Source organism: Macaca thibetana, chromosome 9, assembly GCF_024542745.1.
Source record: "Macaca thibetana thibetana isolate TM-01 chromosome 9, ASM2454274v1, whole genome shotgun sequence".
Taxonomy (NCBI): Eukaryota; Metazoa; Chordata; class Mammalia; order Primates; family Cercopithecidae; genus Macaca; species Macaca thibetana.
In genome coordinates this window covers 17,333,533-17,354,132 of record NC_065586.1, presented here as the reverse complement: position 1 = coordinate 17,354,132, position 20,600 = coordinate 17,333,533, and the positions used below count along the sequence as shown (strand labels likewise).

The 20,600-nt window shown below is 44.3% G+C and overlaps 2 protein-coding genes and 1 long non-coding RNA gene across 3 annotated transcripts in view; 2 read left to right on the top strand and 1 right to left on the bottom strand.

Annotated features, from left to right (window-relative positions):
* Nucleotides 1-20,600, top strand: part of TRDMT1 (tRNA aspartic acid methyltransferase 1) — a 687,969-nt gene that overhangs the window by 419,455 nt on the left and 247,914 nt on the right. The gene's annotated exons all lie outside the window — the stretch shown is intronic.
* On the bottom strand, nt 1,772-20,594 carry LOC126963249 (uncharacterized). Its single transcript, XR_007728989.1, has 3 exons — nt 20,429-20,594; nt 7,189-7,286; nt 1,772-2,085 (listed from the first exon to the last, which is right to left on the bottom strand). It is a non-coding gene; the product is annotated as an uncharacterized LOC126963249 (long non-coding RNA).
* The window catches only part of ST8SIA6 (ST8 alpha-N-acetyl-neuraminide alpha-2,8-sialyltransferase 6), a 74,979-nt gene continuing 71,170 nt past the window's right edge, over nt 16,792-20,600 (top strand). The window contains exon 1 of the mRNA XM_050805417.1: nt 16,792-16,915. The gene's annotated coding sequence lies outside the window, so the exon portion shown is untranslated. The remainder of the gene's footprint in view (nt 16,916-20,600) is intronic.

The following is a 20,600-nucleotide window of genomic DNA, read 5'->3' as shown; positions in this document are numbered from 1 at the left end:
GTTAGGTTTTCATGGTATATCATTTCCCTGAGGCTTCCACATTAATTAGGCAGCTTTTTCATATAGGCTCCGAGACTCGGACCAGTTTTCATTGGTTCAGTTCTTTCTTGCTCTGTTGGCCAGAAATAACTCTATGTTTTTTTTGTTTGTTTGTGATGGAGTTTCGCTCTTGTTGCCCAGGCTGGAGTGGATCTTGGCTCATTGCAACCTCTGCCTCCCAGGTTCAAGTGATTCTCCTGCCTCAGCCTCCCGAGTAGCTGGGATCACAGGCATATGCCACCACTCCCTGCTAATTTTGTATTTTTAGTAGAGACGGGGTTTCTCCATGTTGGTCAGGATGGTCTCAAACTCCCCACCTCAGAAGATCCGCCCACCTTGGCCTCCTGAAGTGTACTGGTACCACCACAGCTTACTGCAGCCTCACACTCCTAGGCTCAAGCAATCCTCCCACCTCAGCCTCCTGAGAAGCTGGGACTACAGCTGTGCACTAGCACATCTGGCTGATTTTTTTTTTTTGGTAGGGGCGGGGTCTTGCTATGTTGCCCAAGCTGGTCTTGAACTCCTAGGCTCAAGTGTCCACATGCCTTGGCTTCCCAAATTGCTGAGATTACAATTATGACCCACTACACCTGGCTGTGCTACCCTATTAAACTTTGTTTTGCCTTGTTTTGTTCTTTTAAAGAAGATTCTGCAACACTTTCTACAGGAGTTCCTAGGTATTGAACCTGATGCTTTCCTGAAAATGAGTATAAAGCATGAACATGTAAAAGTTGAGCTAAGATTTCCCATTGTAAGAGAATCTTCACCCTTAGATGAGTAAACTTATTTTAAAACTGTAGTTATGGTTCAAATAGTTAAGTATTTGTAAATTCTTTAATGTTACAGCACCTAATGGCCATCTCAAACACTCAAATTAGCATGGAGTCAACATTGAATACAGATAAAAGATATTTTCCCATTAAAATTCTTATTTCAGCTGGGCACTGTGGCTCACGCCTGTAATCCCAACACTTTGGGAGGCCAAGGCAGGCGGATCACCTGAGGTTAGGAGTTTGAGACCAGTCTAACCAATATGGAGAAACCCCATCTCTACTAAAAATACAAAAAAAAGAAAAGAAAACAAATTAGCCAGGCATGGTGGCACTTGCCTGTAATCCCAGCTACTTGGGAGGCTGAGGCAGGAGAATCTCTTGAACCTGGAAGGCAGAGGTTGTGGTGAGCCAAGATCGCGCCATTGCACTCCAGCCTGGGCAACAAGAGCGAAACTCTGTCTCAAAAAAAATAAAAATAAAAATAAAAAATAAAAAATAAAATTCTTATCTCAAAATTCACTTATTTGAGTTTTAGTGAAGATACATTTATTTATTCATTTATTTATTTTATCTTTTTTTTTTTTTGAGACAGAGTCTCGCTCTGTCGCCTAGGCTGGAGTGCAGTGGCACAATCGTGACTCACTGCAACCTCCGCCTCCCGGGTTCAAGCGATTCTCCTCCCTCAGTCTCCCAAGTAGCTGAGATTACAGACACCCCCATGTCCAGCTAATTTTTGTATTTTTAGTAGAGACAGGGTTTCACCATGTTGGCCAGGCTGATCTTGAACTCCTGACCTAAAGTGATCCACCCACCTCAGCCTCCCAAAGTGCTGAGATTACAGGCGTGAGCCACTGTGCCAGGCCTGTGGAAATATTTAATTAGCAGAGAAATTTACTTATTTTTTTGGTTGGGAAAAAGAACTTGCTGATGGTGATTGCATAGCTGATATGGACACGTAGGCATGGATATAACTGACATTTAATGACATTTCCAGAACTCACATTCTTGGATTGGGTGTTTTCTCAGAAGCGACAGGGTTTCTTCAGTCGTCATCAAGTTTGCTTGCACAAACCCTATTCAAGGGTTGCATTTGTTGGGCTGGATCCAGAGCTCAGGCTGACTGGGGGCTTTGGCCATGATGGATCGGGGTGACTCTCTGATGCAGAGCTCCTGGGACACTGAACCATGCCGCTGAATCAGGAAAATAATTATGTTAAATGTTCCCAGTAACATAAGTCTCCTCTTCCATTATTTCCTTTGTTATGGTTTTTATCTGAAAATTGAAAACAAAATAGAACACTTATTGGTGACATGATGACTTAGCTCACTTTACTTTTGTAGCTTTCAAATGGACTCATTGCTTTTCCCACAAACCTTTCTGCCTATGAGACAGTCCCATGTTTCTTGTGTGTGAAGTCTTGCTCTAGACTATTATGAAAAAGACTGTCAGGGCAGAAGAACTTGATCCAGGTGACTTTTAAGAACTTGTTACTGAAAGTGAGACCCTTAGTCCAGTGGGATTGGCATTGTCTGGGAGCTCATAGATATGACACCAAACCAGGTACGTTCTGCCAGTACCACACAGTAAGGCAATCGCGGGGACAGTGGGTTTTGCAAAAGAGAAAAGATTCATTCACAGGGCAGCCCAGCCAGGAGATGGGAGAACAGCTCTCAAATCTACCTCCTCAAGGATAGTGCTTAGGGATATTTATGGAGTAAAGAATTAGGATGGTCTAAGGTGGGGGAAGATAATTGAGGGTGGGGGGAAATGAGGTAATTGGTGATCTCAGCAAGTGTAGTCTGGGCTCATGGCTCTTCCTAGGATACGTGGTCAGAAAATAGCAGTGTTAACATGATCTGAGGGTGGAGTTTTGGCCCTGTGATGGCAAATGTCACTTTTTGGACATCCATGCAGGTGCATTCGGAGGGTTGGTGGTCTCAGCTGGTTTTAACTGGATAGGGGCCGCCCCAAGTTCCCGAAAGACAACTTAAGCAATTGTTACTATGGTGACATATATGTCAGACTGTTATTTATAGGGAAGCTAGTGAAGGCTAAGTTACAGCATTTAGCAGCCTGCCTTTAAGCTACGTGGGTTTAAAAAATCAACAAGCAGCAAAATTCAACAAGGTGCAAGCAACTTAAAAGATTAGCCCTCAGTAGCAGGCGCAGTGGCTCACACCTGTAATCCCAACACTTTGGGAGGCCGAGGTAGGCGGATCACGTGAGATTGGGAGTTTGAGACCAGCCTGGCCAACATGGAGAAACCCCGTCTCTACTAAAAATACAAAAATTAGCCGGGTGTGGTGGCACATGCCTGTAATCCCAGCTACTCGGGAGGCTGAGGGGGGAGAATCACTTGAATCCGGGAGGCGGAGGTTTCGGTGAGCTGAGATCTCACCACTGCACTCCAGCCTAAGCAACAAGAGCAAAACTCCATCTCAAAAAAAAAAAAAAAAGATTAGCCCTCGGTTTCAGAAATGTAGAATATTAGGGCCTACCCTGGATCTACTGAACCAGAATCTGCATTTTATTACATTTCTCAGGTGATTCATGGGCACACTGCAGTTGAAGAAATGCTGCTTTAAGACGCCTGCCAAGACAATAACGACTGCCGCTGTATAGACTATGAATGGGAGAAAAAAGTAACTCCTCCTCAACCCTCATACGTTTGTACTTGGGACAGACTCACAAGAAAAGACAGATTAACAAGAGAAAAACAAGCAAGTGTATTAATGCATGCAGTGCACGTCCTGTGGGAGAAAAGTAACTCAAAGCAGTGGCTTTAGGAGTCTGGCTTATGTCGTATATTTGACAAAGAACAATAAATTTCAGAGAAGTGACAAGACAAAGGGAAAGCCATCCCAGGATTCTAGAAGTGGGAAAATGTAGGAAGGCAAATTTATGGGAAATGAACGGAGTGAAGTCCACTGGCAGAATCTCCTGGCTTTGTTGCCGAGCTGATAAAAGGTTGTAAAGGAGAATTTACATCCTGGCTTTAGGTGGGAAATAGGGGGAGGGTAGAAGACCTTTTGTCTTTGCAATTCTCTGCCCTGCTTTCAGGCAAACAGAAGGAAGGCAAAGAGCTTTTCTGAGTCGCTTCTTAATTGCCTTTAGCTCAAAAACCATTTATGTCAAAGAGGCATATTTTGAGGTGACACATTCTGGTTTCTTTAAACAAATACTCCTGAATACTGATTATTAACCTGGGTCTCCACTCCAATGACTGTGCTAAGTGTTTTTTATGCATTGTCTCGTACAGATTTTGCATCAAATTCATCAAAGAGAAGATTATTCTCATTTTGCACCTGAGGAAGCTGAAACCACAGAAGGGCTAAATAACTTTCTTCTATTTTTTTTTTTTTTTTTTGAAATGGAGTCTTGCTCTGTTGCCCAGGCTGGAGTACAATGGCATGATCCTGGCTCACTGCAACCTCCACCTCCCAGATTCAAGCAATTCTCCTGCCTCAGCCTCCTGAGTAGCTGGCACTACAGGTGCCCCCCACCACACCTGGCTAAGTTTTGTACTTTTATTAGAGATGAGGTTTTGCCATGTTGGCCAGCCTGGTCTTGAACTCCTGACCTTGTGATCTTCCTGCCTCGGCCTCCCAAAGTGCCGGGATTACAGGCATGAGCCACCACATCCAGCCAATAATTTGCTTAAGGTTAAGCATCTAGTGTGTATCAGAGCAGGAATTTGAATGATTATCCACTTGCCATCAAAGTTTATCCTCTTGGCCACTGTAATTTGTTTATTTCATTCAAAAAATGTTGTCAGCACCCTCATTTGAGGTGTTAAAAGACAATTTTCATATAAAGGTAAAACCATGTATTTCATACAGATATGAAATTGATCACTTTTTAAATATTTATTTTATTATTTTTATTTTTTAGGCAGAGTCTCACTCTGTCACCCAGGAGTTCAGTGGTGTGATCGTGGCTCACTGCAGGCTTGAACTCCTGGGTTCAGGCAATCCTCCTGTCTCAGCTTCTGGAGTAGCTGGGACTACAGGCATGAACTACCATGCCTGGCTATTTAAAAAAAATTTTTTATAAAGATGAGTTCTTGAAATTTTGCTCAGGCTGCTTTCGAACTCCTGGGCTCAACCGTAAAGACTGAATTTAAATCATCAGTGAGAGAACTGGAAAGGTGTTATAACCAGTTCAAAGGAGAATCCACAGAATAGATACATTTACATGTATAGATCAGAACTATCGAGCTGAGTGTGTCAATGGAGGCAGAACTACCTTTTTGTTGTGGTGTGGGAGAGGGAGAGTTGCCTCTCCCCTGGACACAATTCATTTGCATGCCTATGGATAAGAATTATTTTGCATTGCTATCAGTTAGGCACAATTTATAGAATTGCAAAAGAGCTCTGTTAAAGAAGAAAGTATTCATGACACTTGTTAAAACAGTAAGGCAGAATGAGCAATCAACTGAGATAACTCAGTACCTTCAGAGCAGCCTAGAGTAAGAGAATATTGTTGGAAGTCGGTTAAAAAAGACAGAAACACTGCACTGTGGGTGAATTCCACCCTGACTCTACACTTTTAGGCTTGCTTCCCATAGCCAAGGACCTGTCACTTCTGGACCAGTGAAATGAGACACGGATGCTCATGTTGGCAACTTGTTTTCAATCTGTTTCTATTTTATTTTATCTCTACTTGCCTAAATACACCATTTCCTAGTTTGGGTCCTACTCTTGCACACTGAATTTGAAGTTTTCATAAATCTCCATATCAAACCTGTCCTTTTGATAACTCCCACTTCAGGCGACTCAGGTAAGCCAATACTTTCTGACTGCCCAAAGGACTCAATCACGCCGGAGCCAGGCCCATCTGTTTCCCCATTTGGGGTAATCTGCGGGGTGCAGGGAGACTGAAATTCAGAAGAAGTGAGTCTGTGAGGTTCATTCCTGTGAATCCTTCCCTTAACATTAGAGTGATGGGCAGCGATAGTGTTCACGGTGTAGGGAAAATTTTGTGCCACAATGGATAGGTTTGCACTGTTTGGATCACATACCTCTTTGACTTTTAGTTTTGTTGTTTTCTTGGAGATACAGTCTCACTTTGTCACCCAGGCTGGAGTGCAGTCGTGTGATCTCGGCTCACTGCAACCTCCACCTCCTGGGTTCAAGCAACTCTCCTGCCTCAGCCTCCCGAGTAGCTGGGATTACAGGTATGTGCCACCATGCCTGGCTAAGTTTTGTATTTTTAGTAGACACGGGCTTTCATCATGTTAACCAGGCTGGTCTCAAACTCTGACCTTAGGTAGTCAACCAACTTCAGCCTCCCAAAGTGCTGGGATTACAGGTATGAGCCACTGTACCTGGCCAGATCACACACCTCTGAGTTATCGGATTCTGATCCTGTGGGAGCTATTTGATAACTCCGAGTTGCAGTTAATTGATAGCAATGCAAAATAATTCTTGTCCATAAATATGCAAATTATGTCCTTCGTGGTAGAGGTCCTAATGACTCACCCTGCCCCTCACCCTGCCAGTTCTTTTATTGGCACATTCATCTTAATATTCTTGATCTGTAAAGGTGGTGGTGCTCTGCATTCTCCTTTGAACTGCTTCCCTCATTATGAGTAGAATAAATGCTTTCACATATATTCATTTTATATGTGCATGAGAGTTACAATTTTGCTTTTTTTTTTTGAGACAGAATCTCCCTCAGTCATCCAGGCTGGAGTGCAGTGGTGCAATCAAAGCATACTGCAGTCTCCACCTCTCAGGCTCAAGCAATCCTCCCACCTCAGCTTCCTGAGTAGCTGGGACCACAGGCACACACCCACCTCCACATCTGGCTAATTTTTAAATTGTATGTAGAGACAGGAGTCTCACTAAGTTACCCAGGTTGGTCTCAAACTCCTAGGCTCAAGACCCTCCCCTACCTCGGCCTCCCAACATGCTGGGATTACAGGTGTAAGCCACCACATCCGGCTGCTTTTACATTGTTGAAAACTATCTTTCAACTATGGTAGGAGGGCAAAATACATTATGGTAACTGACTCAGAAGCAGAGAACTAGCTAATTAATCTTCATTGAGGGTAACTGAAGGCAAATAAAAGCCAACTAAGCAGAGATTATTTGCAGACATTTTTGCAATTTTAAGCTGCCTGAAATGTTTGTGGATAAAATGAAGTTCTATGAAGTCATTTTAGGAAAAGTTCCTCTATTTGAATTAAATGGCATTCACCAAAGCACAGAATCATGGTTTCTTGAAATTAATATGATTACAGAAGATAGCCGGCTTTCATTCTGCAAGCTCAGATGGTAATTGTGTGTTTACTTGTCTGTCATCCCCACCAGGCTGTTTGCTTCAAGGCAGCAAAGAAACTGTCTTGTACCTTGTTTTATCTCCAGAACTTACCATTCTCTGGCACAGATATCTGGTGAATGATGAAATTAAAAGGCAGCCAGAATCTGCCCCTCATCTTTGTAGGCACCATAACTTGATTTTGTCAGTTCCTGAGATAATGGACATACGAAGGCAGACTTTTGTTAGCCAGATTCATACAAGATTATTTATAAACCAGAATATTAATTTGTTAATTAAAAAGAGTACTCAAACCATGCAGTAGACTTAGGATGCTTGCCTTTCTCCCTCAGGAAAACTACGTGGTGTATGTGTGTTGGGGGGGGGGGCGGTGGCTACATTATAATTAGAAGTTTGCTTAATGAGCTGGAAGTTGGAACACAGGCAATGACTGTGGCCTCTGTCCCAGGGGCAGGTCAGCCTGTTACATCCCACTACAGTGTTCAGGATGCTGGTGGCTAGGATGCTCTCCTGGCTCCTCATCCCTGGAATGAGGACATAGTGTTTCTAAGTATACAGAAAGAATCTTGTAACTAGTTGGGCTTTCTGTTCTTTGATAATATTCCCTGTCTATTAAAGCATTCTTTCTTCAGAGAGTAACACTGATTTGGTTTTAAGTGTTACATTTAAATTCACAATCCTGTTTTAGCTCCTGTATGGTCACTGTAAATAGAATTTGGGATATTCTTGAAACTCCTTTGTCACCCATATGGAGATTATTCTTTGGGATGTTTTACTTGGCCAGGGGACTGATTGCATGATTGTATTAATTATGAGTCATATGCAGAGGGTGACATCAATTCTATGTTTTAGAGGTCTTTGTGGATGATTGGTAAGCACTTCTGGCATTATTTTGTAGGGATTGAATAGTTTGTTTCCTTCAAGAGGCATTCTTCACATTATCAGAGTCTTAATTTTTTTTTTTTTTTTTTCTTAAGATGGAGTCTTGCTTGCTCTGCCGCCCAGGCTGGAGTACAGTGGTGCAATCTCAGCTCACTGCAACCTCTGCCTCCCAGGTTCAGGCGATTCTCCTGCCTCAGCCTCCTGAGTAGCTGGGATTACAGGCATGTGCCACCACGCCTAGCTAATTTTTGTATTTTCAGTAGAGACGGGATTTCGCCATGTTGACCAGCCAGCACTTGAACTCCTGACCTCAGGTGATCCACCCGCCTCGGCCTCCCAAAGTGTGGGATTACAGGCGTGAGCCACCATGCCCGGCCCAGAGTCTTAATTTTTCTTACCTGGTAGTAGCCATTGTAGTCTTTTAAGTTTTTGGCTATTCTGTGGAATCTTGTCAGCGGGGCTTGTAAAGTGATGACTTTCAACTCAAGAATGACTTATACAGATATAATTTTTTATAGCACATCAACCATATGTGGATAACAGCGATAGCAGAACTGCTTGTTTTTGTGTATCTTTTCTTTCCAACCTTATTAAAGATTCCCCCCTCCAACATACTGAAGTGATGAAAACATGCCTAAAGTCTTTGTTGCCAGTACCAAACAAACAAATTCTGTAATCCAATAATAAAAGCAGCCAGAAGCCATCACGTAAGACTGGAAGGAATTAAAAAAGGGAAATGTGCACCAATTAATGGTTAACAAATACAGGCAGGGGTCAGGCGGGGGATGGTTTTGCATGCCCAGTTAATAAGGAGTACAGAGCACATCTCAAGAGTGATGGGGATGGAAGGTCTTTGAGCAGGGAAGTGATGTGATCAAAAGTGCACAGGAGGCCGGGCGCGGTGGCTCATGCCTGTAATCCCAGCACTTTGGAAGGCCAAGGCGGGCAGATCACTTGAGCTCAGGAGTTGGAGACCAGCCTGGCCAACATGGTGAAATCCCGTCTCTGCTAAAAATACAAAAATTAGCCGGACTTGGTGGCAGGCGCCTGTAATCCCAGCTACTCAGGGGGCTGAGGCAGGAGAATTGCTTGAACCCGGGAGGCAGAGGTTGCATTGAGCCGAGAATGTGCCATTTAACTCCAGCCTGGGGGACAAGAGCGAGACTTCGTCTGAAAAAAAAAAATGTGCACACAAGACAACCTACCGTGGAGGAAACGAGGATGGAGCTGAAGGGGAAAGAGGTTGGCAGAGATGTTTAGAGGAAGCCAGCAGGCTAAGACACGAAACATAGAGGCAGTGTATGAGGGAACACCGGTAAACTGAATACTAGCCACTTACTTTAAATTCACATCAGAGCCGGGCGTGGTGGCTCACGCCTGTAATCCCAGCACTTTGGGAGGCCGAGGTGGGCGGATCACAAGGTCAGGAGATCGAGACCATGGTGAAACCCCGTCTCTACTAAAAATAGAAAAAATTAGCCGGGCGCAGGGGCGGGCGCCTGTGGTCCCAGCTACTCGGGAGGCTGAGGCAGGAGAATGGCGTGAACCCGGGAGGCGGAGCTTGCAGTGAGCCGAGATTGCGCCACTGCACTCCAGCCTGGGCGACAGAGCGAGACTCCGTCTCAAAAAAAAAAAAAAAATAAAAATAAATAAATAAATAAATAAATAAATTCACATCAGAAAAAGAAGACTCATAAGAGACACCCACTCTTATGCACTGGTCCAAGAAAGAACCTGTGAAAGGACCCTGAAGAGTAGTCAGAGGTCAAAGGACAAGAAGAGAGGACTGTGGTGGAAGCCAGGTACTGAGTGAGTTGTTAGCGGTTCACATACCCTCAGGGGTCAAGTGGCAAATGTTGAAAGAGCTCTTGGACTTGGTGATGCTTTCCAACAATGGTTTAGTGGATTTGCAGGTAAAGAAAAGGGACAAGAGTTGGTTGCACTCTGAATGAAAGGTAAGGCAGTAGATGAAGGAGCATAGCAGAATGGATGATTTTGTTTGTTTTTCATTTTGAGATGGAATTGAGCTGGGAAAGGAGACCGTGGTAGGGAGAAGGGATTCAGGAGAAACAAAAATCAAGGGATGGGCTGGATCTCGGAGGAGATAGAGGGATGTGATGGCAGGTGGATTATTCTTTTGTGAGAGGGGAGATATTTCTTTCTCTGAGATGGAAAGTCAGGATGGTTTGTACTTACAGGCCAATGCTCACCCACCTGCATCCTGTTTCTCTGAAAAAGGAGCACAGTTAAATGAGAAGTTAGGAGTCCAGAGAACAGGCAGACAATAGGAAACAGTGGATGCCTAGTATAGCCGTGGAGGGAACTGGGCATGTAATGGAATTGCCAAGGTATATAAAAGGCCCTGCAAATTGGACACCATGAATTTACCAAGGCACCAACCCACCTGCATGAGTTTTTTTTCCAGTACTCCTCATGCGTCAGGTATAGGAATATAGGATACCAGGGGCTGTATTGCTTCGTTATTGCAGATTTGCCAGGTGACAAGATGTCAATGGATCAGGGAATTGAGAGGGCTGTCAAGATGTGACAAATGCTACAAATGGGCAGAAAAATAATCTTGCACAGTGACATGTGAGCAGATTGTGATCTTCTAATGGAGCAATTAGAGAAGCATTGGCAGAACAGTTAGAGCCATCTCTGCGCATGGGTCGGAGGCTTCTCATGCTAAGCTGACTACAGAGTTCTAGCAGAACACCATGAGGGTAGTAGCCATGGTCTCTCCCATGACTTGTCTCTTTGGGGGCAAGCTCAACTGTAGAGTTTGGCAGTTCTGATGTGAACAGGTCCTTTTTTTCTGTTTCAGCTAATTCTGGTAAGAAGGTTTTGTTTGTTTGTTTTTTATTTTTTTGTGTGTGGTTTTTGTTTTTGTTTTGTTTTGTTTTGTTTTGTTTTGAGTTTCGCTCTTGTTGCCCAGGCTGGAGTGCAATGGCGCCATCTTGGCTCACTGCAACCTCTGCCTCCCAGGTTCAAGTGATTCTCCTGCCTCAGCCTCCCGAGTAGCTGGGATTACAGGCACACACCACCACTCCCGGCTAATTTTTTATTTTTAGTAGAGATGGGGTTTCTCCATGTTGGTCAGGCTGGTCTTGAACTCCCGACATCAGATGATCTGCCCACCTTGGCCTCCCAAAGTGCTGGGATTACAGGCATGAACCACTGTGCCTGGCAAGTTTTTAAGAAGTGCTTTCAACAGAAAATTGGAATAAAATTTAAAAACTTTTTTTTAGTCTCAGAATTGACAGAAACAGAATTCATACTTCGAGCCTGCAAGAATCTGGTCCCAGGGTTTTTGTTCTTAGAGTTTGCTTGGCAACCCTACTGAATCCTATTCTTTTTCTCTCCCTAGACTCAACTGCTCAGACTTCTAACTTGGTTAGTTTTAGGTGGGTCCTTCTCCATTCATATCCTGGCCTTCTACCTGGAAAGGAGCTCTCCTGCAGCAAGATGTGATATGATGCCCAGTGTATTAGTTAATTTTAATGCTGCTGATAAAGATATACCCGAGACTGGGTAATTCATGAAGAAAAAGAGATTTAATGGACTCACAGTTCCACGTGGATGGGGAGGCCTCACAATCATGGCAGAAGGCGAAAGGCATGTCTTACATGGTGGTAGACAAGAGAGAGAATGAGAATCAACTGAATGGGGTTTCCCCTTATAAAACCATCAGACTTATTCACTACCATGAGAACGGTATGGAGGAAACTGCCCCCATGATTCAATTATCTCCAACAGGGTCCTTCCCACAACACGTGGGAATTGTGAAAGTTATAATTCAAGATGAGATTTGGGTGGGGACACAGTCAAACCATATCACCCAGTAATCCTTCCTGGGCTTACGCATCAACCCACGCTTGTCTTGCAGCCATCTCTTGTGCCACCATGTTGTTTCTGGTTCAGAGTCTTTGCAATTTCTACTTTCACCTTGATCAATTTCTCTCAATCCCCTATGACTTGTCTGAGAGATGTCCCCACATCAGTTTTTAAAAAGGATTCAACCCAATGTCTTCGCTTGTGGTGTGCACCAACCTCTTAGATGGGATCTGCTCACAGCTAGTGTCCTCTCTCATCCCAGAATTGAGAAGGTCTCTTTTTGGAGCAAGTTTGAACGACATTAGATGAAAAAAGGAAGAAAACTCTGAAGAATCTTGAAATGAAAAGGAGGGGACAGGGAAGGTATAGAGGCAAAGATAACTAAAAGGGCTTCCCTGTCTGTACCTTTCATTACTGGGTGACTTCTTACCAGTGTGAGATGCTCCCTACCTCTATGGCAATAACAATGACTGATTTGAGAAAATAATGCGATAATGACTTTGAGAGAATAAGAACACAATTATTTACTGACTTCTACTTGTCAGGTGTTTTTATATACATCCCCATTAAATTCCTAAAATTCCTTTATTGGGTTAGGCCTTTTTTTTTTGTTTTTAAAGGCAATCCCAAAGTTCGAAAGCCCAAGTCACAGAGTGGAGTCCAGATTCAGAGACTGGCCTTGCTGACTCCAAAGACCCCGTTTGGTTCCCAGGACTTCATTCTGTCACCTCCACTTCTATCCCAGATCCTCTCATTTGTTTCCATGTATCTTCTGTGATTTTAGTTTGCCCAACTAAACCCGTTCTGAGTTTTTATTTAAAAAGATAATCTATCTGATTTAAGAAGAGGCATAGGAGACACAATCCTATTGGTGCCTACCAGTCACAGTTTCACAATTCAGTACTGCAATGCCATCATAATTCGAAGCATTGCTGGCTTGGTAATTCACTTCATGAACGGTCCTGCCTGCATAAAATACATGGCAAATGGGAAATAAACAAATCCTTGGACAGTATGATAATACATTCAGAAAACACAGAGGGTGATGTGTGGAGACTGAACTAGAGGGAGGTGAGAAGGAGGTGGCGGGGGAGATAAATCCTATCAGGATTAAAAGGGACTTTTGTGAGCCCATGTGTACTCTGCAGGCAGTGTTTTTAGAAAGCATTTCTGAGAAATATTGGAGAATTAATTACAAATCTGTCTTGTTTATTTCTTTATGCCTTCCTATCCCTCACTTCCCACATCCAATCTTCTATGAAGTCCTGTCAGTCTTGCCTCTAGAATGGATCTCAAATCTGTCCACTTCTTTTCCCCCTGATGGACACAAGTGTGGTGAAGTCTCCAGTCACACCTGTGTCAGATCTCCTCCCTGGGGACACAGGAGGGTGGCTCATTTCTGACTCCCAGGTTGCAATCAGGTGGGGCATGTGACCAGCTCTGGCTAATGATGCATTGTAATTCTGGCTCAAACATTTGGATACAGGGCAAGACCTTCCAGCATGTTCTTCTCCTGCCATATCAATTATGGAAGCAGGTTATTGAAATGAAGGTGCCATAAGACTGAAGCAATTTGGATCGCTGTATTAGTCAGAGTTCTCCAGAAAAACAGAAGCAATAGAGAGATAGCAAAAGATGTATTACGAGGGATTAACTCCCATAATTAGGGGAGGCTGAGAAGTCCCAGGACCTGCCTTCTCCAAGCTGGAGCCCCAGGAAAGCCAGTGGTGTAGTTCAGTCTAAGCCCAAAGGCTGAGGAGACTTTGATAGAAACCAGGGGGCCAACAGTTTAAGTCCCAGTCTGAATATGAAGGCCCTAGAACCAGGAGCACCGATGTCCAAGGGCAAGAGAAAATGACGTCCCAGCTTGAGAGTGAACTCACCCTTCCCCTACTTTTTTGTTCTATCCAAGTGCTCAGCAGATTGGATGCTGCCACCCACGTTGGTGAGGGCAGCCTTTACTCCATCTACTGATTCAAATGCTCATCTGTTCCAGAAATACCTTCACAGCCACACCCAGAAATCATGTTTTACCAGTTATCTGGGCACCCCTTTGCCCAGTGAAGTTGACACAGAAAATGAACCATCACAAGTCCTAAACCACATGAAGCACAGCTGCCCTAGACAGGCCTCCAGACATACACTGGGCATTTCACGGGCAAGAAACAAACCTTTGTTTTGTAAGCAACTGAGAGCTTGACGTTGTTTGTTATCACATCATAGTCTATTCTATCCTGATAAGTAAAAGGAGTTGCCATCATCTCTCTCTCGTGGAGTCCTGCAGAAACCTCCTAACTTTTTCACTTCCTCTCTTGCCCCATTTCTCCTCATTTCTCTGCAATCACCCCATGGCTCTTCAGCCTTGAATCCCATTATCTTTTCAGTTCCTCAGATAATCCACACTGCTCCCCATTTTGGAACCACTGCACATTAATTTTTTGAGACAGGGTCTTACTCTGTCACCCAGGCTGCAATGCACTGGCCCAATCATGGCTCATTGCAGCCTTGGACTCCTGGGCTCAAGTGATTCACCTGCCTCAGCTCCCCAAAGTGCTGGGACTAGAGGTGTGAGCCACTGTGCCTGACCTGCACACATGGTTTCCTCTGCCTTGAATGCACTACCCACTTGGTTTGGATCATCCTTGGGTGTCTCCACCTAAATGACAATCCCTTGGAGCCCTCCTCTGACCCCTCAGTGTGAGTAGAGACCTACTCTTCTGAGCCACCTACTCTGGTTCAACCATAACCAATCACAGTTCATAATTCCATATTCATTTGTGTGGTTATTTGTTGATTGATATCTTTTTCCTTAATCAGACTGTAAGCTCCATTAGGGAATGAGACCATGTCTATTTTCTCTTCCTCTCTGTCCTAAATAACCTGTGTGTGGGCCCAACCCATATTAGGCTATCAACGAATACCTTGAGGATGATGAAATAAATGCATTAACAGCAAGTTAGGGTTGCGCATATATATATATATATATATATATATATATTTTTTTTTTTTTTTTTTTTTTTTTTTTTTTTTGAGACGGAGTCTCACTCTGTTGCCCAGGCTGGAATGCGGTGGCACAAACTCGGCTCACTGCAAGCTCCACCTCCTGGCTTCACACCATTCTCCTGCCCCAGCCTCCCGAGTAGCTGGGACTACAGGGGCCCACCACCATGCCCGGCTAATTTTTTTTGTATTTTTAGTAGAGACAGGGTTTCGCCGTGTTAGCCAGGATGGTCTCGATCTCCTGACCTCATGATCTGCCCGCCTTGGCCTCCCAAAGTGCTGAGATTACAGGTGTGAGCCACTGCACCTGGCCGCATATGTATTTTTTAAGTCTAAGGAAAGAGATAGTTGATTTTTGTTGAGCACTTACTATATGTGATGCATGTTACAAGTGGTTTACATTGTTTTCTTAGCATATATATATATCATGGCAATAACACTATGAGGTAAGCACAGTTATCCTTGATTTAGAAATATGGAAGTCTGTGCCTGGAGTGGGTTAAATAACATGCCTATGTCCATGAGGCTCATTAGGCAGGCTAACTTTGTAACCCATGTCCTTAACCTGACTGGATTTTTTTTTTCCACCTCCAGTTTTCAAAGTTTATAAAACAAATAGCACCAGGCCAGTATATTGCAGCTATCAGAATAATGAAAGGCCAGATTTGTGTTCATTGTGGAGAGAGTTAATGATCTCCTATGTCTGCATGTTTTCTACCAAAGAAAACATCTTTTAAAAATAAACGCGGGCCGGGCGCGGTGGCTCAAGCCTGTAATCCCAGCACTTTGGGAGGCCGAGACGGGCGGATCACGAGGTCAGGAGATGGAGACCATCCTGGCGAACACGGTGAAACCCCGTCTCTACTAAAAAAAATACAAAAAACTAGCCGGGCGAGGTGGCGGGCGCCTGCAGTCCCAGCTACTCTGGAGGCTGAGGCAGGAGAATGGCGTGAACCCGGGAGGCGGAGCTTGCAGTGAGCCGAGATCGCGCCACTGCGCTCCAGCCTGGGCGACAGAGCGAGACTCCGTCTCAAAAAAAACAAAAAAAATAAAAATAAATAAACGCGGCTGGGCATGGTGACTCACACCTGTAATCCCAGCACTTTGGGAGGCCGAGACAGGTGGATCACGAGGTCAGGATATCAAGACCATCCTGGCTAACATGGTGAAACCCCGTTTCTACTAAAAAAATACAAAAAATTAGCCGGATGTGGTGGCGGGCGCCTGTAGTCCCAGTTACTCGGGAAGCTGAGGCAGGAGAATGGCGTGAACTGGGAGGTGGAGCTCGCAGTGAGCTGAGATGCACCACTGCACTCCAGCCTAGGGGACAGAGTGAGATTCCCTCTCAAAAATAAATAAATAAAAATAAAGCAAAATAAATGCAGTGATTAAAACTATTAAATAACTTGTTCATTGTAAATACTAACCTCAGAATATGAAAACCTGCCAGTATAAAGTCCTCAAAGGAGGGGGCACGATGGCTCATGCCTGTAATCGCAACACTTTGGGAGGCCAATGCCGGTGGATCACCTAAGGTCGAGAGTTCGAGACCAATCTGACCAATAGGGAGAAACTGCATCTCTACTAAAAATACAACATTAGTGGGGCACGGTGGCAGGTGGCTGTAATCCCAGCTACTGGGGAGGCTGACGCAGGAGAATCGCTTGAACCAGGGAGGCGGAGATTGCGGTAAGCTGAGATCGTGCCATTGCACGCCAGCCTGGGCAACAAGAGCAAAACTCCATCTCAAAAAAAAAAAAAAGTCCTCAAAATGGAGTTCTTTTATGTTTGACTTTAGAGCATAAGTTTTTTTTTTTTTTTTTTTTTTTTTTTTTCATTTAGACCCATCAGAGGTGAAAATATTAATTTCCTTTTCCATGGAGAAATCCAATAAAGGAGTAAAAATCAGACATCATTTGGACACACTTTATCAAGTAAATCTGATTTTTGTTAACAATATCTTATAAGCTCTCATTTTAAATCAATCTTTTTAAAAATCTCTTTCATGAAACAGCACATATCTGAATGAGAAGTCGCTCCAACTGACGGAGAAATGCAAAAATCTGCAATATGGCATTGAGTCTTTCTCTAACAAAACGAAAGGGTAAGTTCTACTCTTCACATTTAATTTCCTTTTACAATAAGGGTTTTATATTCAGAATGTTTGACAGTGTCTCTGAAGTCATTTGGAATATGAGACTGTGTTCACTCTCAGGCTTACCATTGGGCTCTGAAGGTCCTGTTAATGAGCAGGATGGACCAGGGGCCAAACAGTGTGCACCAGGGTCAGACCCTGGCAGTGAGACTCAACTTAGCTGTCCCTGGATCCGCATTTGTTAAAAATACCATGTAGGAGCCAGGTGCGGTGGCTTATGGCTGTAATCCCAGTGCTTGGGGAGGCAGAGGCTAGAGGATTGCTTGAGGCCAGGAGTTTGAGATCAGGCTTAGCAACATAGCAAGACCCCCATCTCTACAAAAAAATAATTAAAATTGGGTGGCATGTGCCTGTAATCCCAGCTACTCAAGAGGCTGAGGCAGGAGGATGGTTTGAACCCAGGAGTTCAAGATTGTAGTGAGCTATGATGGCACCACTATATTCCAGCCCAGGGGACAGAGCAAGACCCTGACTGAAACTAATTTTTAAAATTAGCTGAGTGTGGTGGCTCGGGTCTGTGGTTTCAGCTATTCAGGAGGTTGAGGAAGGAGAACTGCCTGAGCCCAGGAGTTCAAGGCTGCAGTGAGCAATGATTGCACCACTTCGTCCAACCTGGGTGACAGACCAAGACCCTGTCTCTAAAATCAACCAAAAGAGCCCTCAAAACACCATGTAGTTTTACTGGCTAAACTTTTATAGGCCCTCATTCCTTTCTGAGAACCTGATATGTATTCTGAACGCTATCCTAGAGAAATACACACTGGAACAAAACTGTGCTTACAGTTTCAGCAGGTAAACGATTTACCCCCAGTCTCAGCTGTGACACCCCCTCAGCTTCCCCAGCACTGCTTACAATCCTGGATTTTAGAGGGTATGCTACATCATCTCCTTCAAAAAAAGGAAATCCAAGTGCTCCATGCCTCATCTACATGGAAGAGGCACTGGTGGCCTGAGACTCTGATGTGAGAAGTTCCTGGAAGGTGCCCAGTCCAATGGTGCTGGACAAAGGATGTGTGTGTGTTGGGCAGGGACACAAGGTTATGCCTGTAACCTCCCTGAAAGGAAGTAATCCAAGTTTCCTCTTGCTTTATGCTTGCCTGACATTTGAAGACGGTTCAGGATAATGTAAATGCCCAGTGGGTTTACCTTGCCCACTGCCTAGACAGAACCGATTTATCAAGACAGGGGAATTGCAATGGAGAAAGAGTAATTCATGCAGAGCTCACTGTGTGGGAGACTGGGGTTTTATTATTCAAATCAGTCTCCCTGAGCGTTTGTTAGGGGATCAGAGTTTTTAGAGATAATTTGGAGGGTAGGCGCTTGGGAAGTGGGGAGTGCTGATGGTCAGGTTGGAGATGGAATCACAGGGAGTTGAAGTGAGTTTTTCTTGCCATCTTCTGTTCCTGGGTGGGATGGCAGAACTGGCTGAGCCAGATTACTCGTCTGGGGGTGTCAGCTGATCCATCCAGTGTAGGGTCTAAAAAATATCTCAAGTACTGATGTTAGGTTTTACAATAGTGATGGTATCCCCAGGAGTAATATGGGGAGGTTCAGACTCTTGGAGCCAGAGGCCATATGACCCCTAAACTGTAATTTCTAATCTTGTAGCTAATTTGTTAGTCCAGCAAAGGCAGACTGGTCCCCTGGCAGAAAGGGGTTCTTTCAGGAAAGGGCAATTATCAATTTTGTTTCAGAGTCAAACCACGAACTGAATTCCTTCCCAATGTTAGTTCAGCCTACGCCCAGGAATAAACAAGGACAGCTTAAAGATTAGAAGCAAGATGGAGTCAGTTAGGTCTGATTTCTTTCATGTCATAATTTCCTCAGTTATCATTTTCAAAGATGGTTTCAGTAAGAGGTATTGCTGATTTCCACATGCCAGTCCTGTACAAGGAAGACCCAGTGAGTGGTCTTCCTGCCTTCATGTTTTTCACTTTCTCTTCCTATATCATAATTAAGGAATCTTTCTCATCTCTATATCATAATAATAATGATTCTCTTTCTCTCAGTCTCTCACACACACCTCTTCTTTTAAATGTTAGAAATAGAGTTTATGGGAGGAAGGAGTAAAGCCGCTGCCTCTAATCCATTCCTTCCCTTACCTGGGGGTGTTGGAGGTTGACCTGGGGATAAAGAAACCAAAGTAGGTAAACTGGTTTAACCGGTTTCTCCACTGAGCCTCTGGGTAAATAGACAATGATATTTGTTTAAAGGAAGAGACACATCCATTGAGTGTCCCTAGCAGGCTGATCTCTGGCTGAGGTCCTGCTTAAAGTTAATGGGATCCAGGATCCAGGAGGCAGGACTCCCTGGAGCATGGCTCAAAGGCTGTGGAACTCTCTGGGTCTAAAAGAGAAACCGTTTACCAATTTAAACCTTCCTGCTGTGTGAGGAAGCCCATGGACTTCACCTAGAAACCTCACCTACTATCCTGGGCCATGTGCAATGTGGGAAGACAGGACTGGGGTGTCCACCCTTGATGTCCCATGCCTGTCTCTGCTATGTCTGAGCCTGTTGACGCAACTGGAAATTATGTTTTACCAGCTATCTGGGCATGCCTGAGCCCAGTCAAGTTAACACAGAAAATGAACCATCATTACAAGCCTTAAACTATATGCAGCACAGCTGTCCTAGACGGCCCTCCAGATATACAGTGGGCATTTCATGGACAAGAAATAAACCTTTGTTTTGTAAAGCAATTGACAGCTTGGCGTTATTATCATGTCATAGTCTATTCTATCCTGGTAAGTAAAAGGAGTTGCCATCTCTCTCCTAGTGTTCAGCAGAAATCTCTTAACTTTTTCACTTCCCCTTTATCCCCATTTCCCCTCATTTCTCTGCAGATCCTTGAAATTATTAGGAAAGCCTGATATTGGCTAAGATCTCTGATTTGAGTTAATCGATTTGACAGCAGTCCAATCCTATATGTTAGCTCCGTTTCTCATAAAATGATAGCTCTATTAAAATCCTTGTTTTCTGGGCCGGGCGCAGTGGCTCACACCTGTAATCCTAACACTTTGGGAGGCTGAGGCGGATGGATCACCTGAGGTGGGGAGTTCGAGAAACTCCGAACTCCCCTGACCAACATGGAGAAACCCCGCCTCTACTAAAATACAAAATTAGCTGGGCGTGATGACGCAGCCTGTAGTCCCAGCTTCTCGGGAGGCTGAGGCAGGAGAATCGCTTCAACCCGGGAGGCAGAGGCTGCAGTGAGCCAAGATCACGCCATTGCACTCCAGCCTGGGCAACAAGAGGGAAATTCCGTCTCAAAAAAAAAAAAAAAAAAAAATGTTTTCTTTTCCTTAAATTCCAACTAGCGGGCCTTAAGCTTGCGAGGGGAATGCACGGTGCTGTGTGTCTTCCACTGGCCCCACTCAATCCACTTTCACCCTCACAGCTTTTCATCCCCAGTTTCATCTCTGCCTGACTTTTCCCAAGGAGGCTGACTTACATGGAACTCACCAATAGGTTCTGGACTCTTTTGCCATTCGGTTTTTCTTTGGATTTGACCAAGGAGGAGCATGGAAAGAGATCAGAAAAAGGGAGGCCAAAGACTTTCCCCGGAACCTTGAAGCTGGGTGGGGGGATGAATAACTCCTCCCTACTCAGGCCCAGTCCCAAGGCGCAAAGCCAC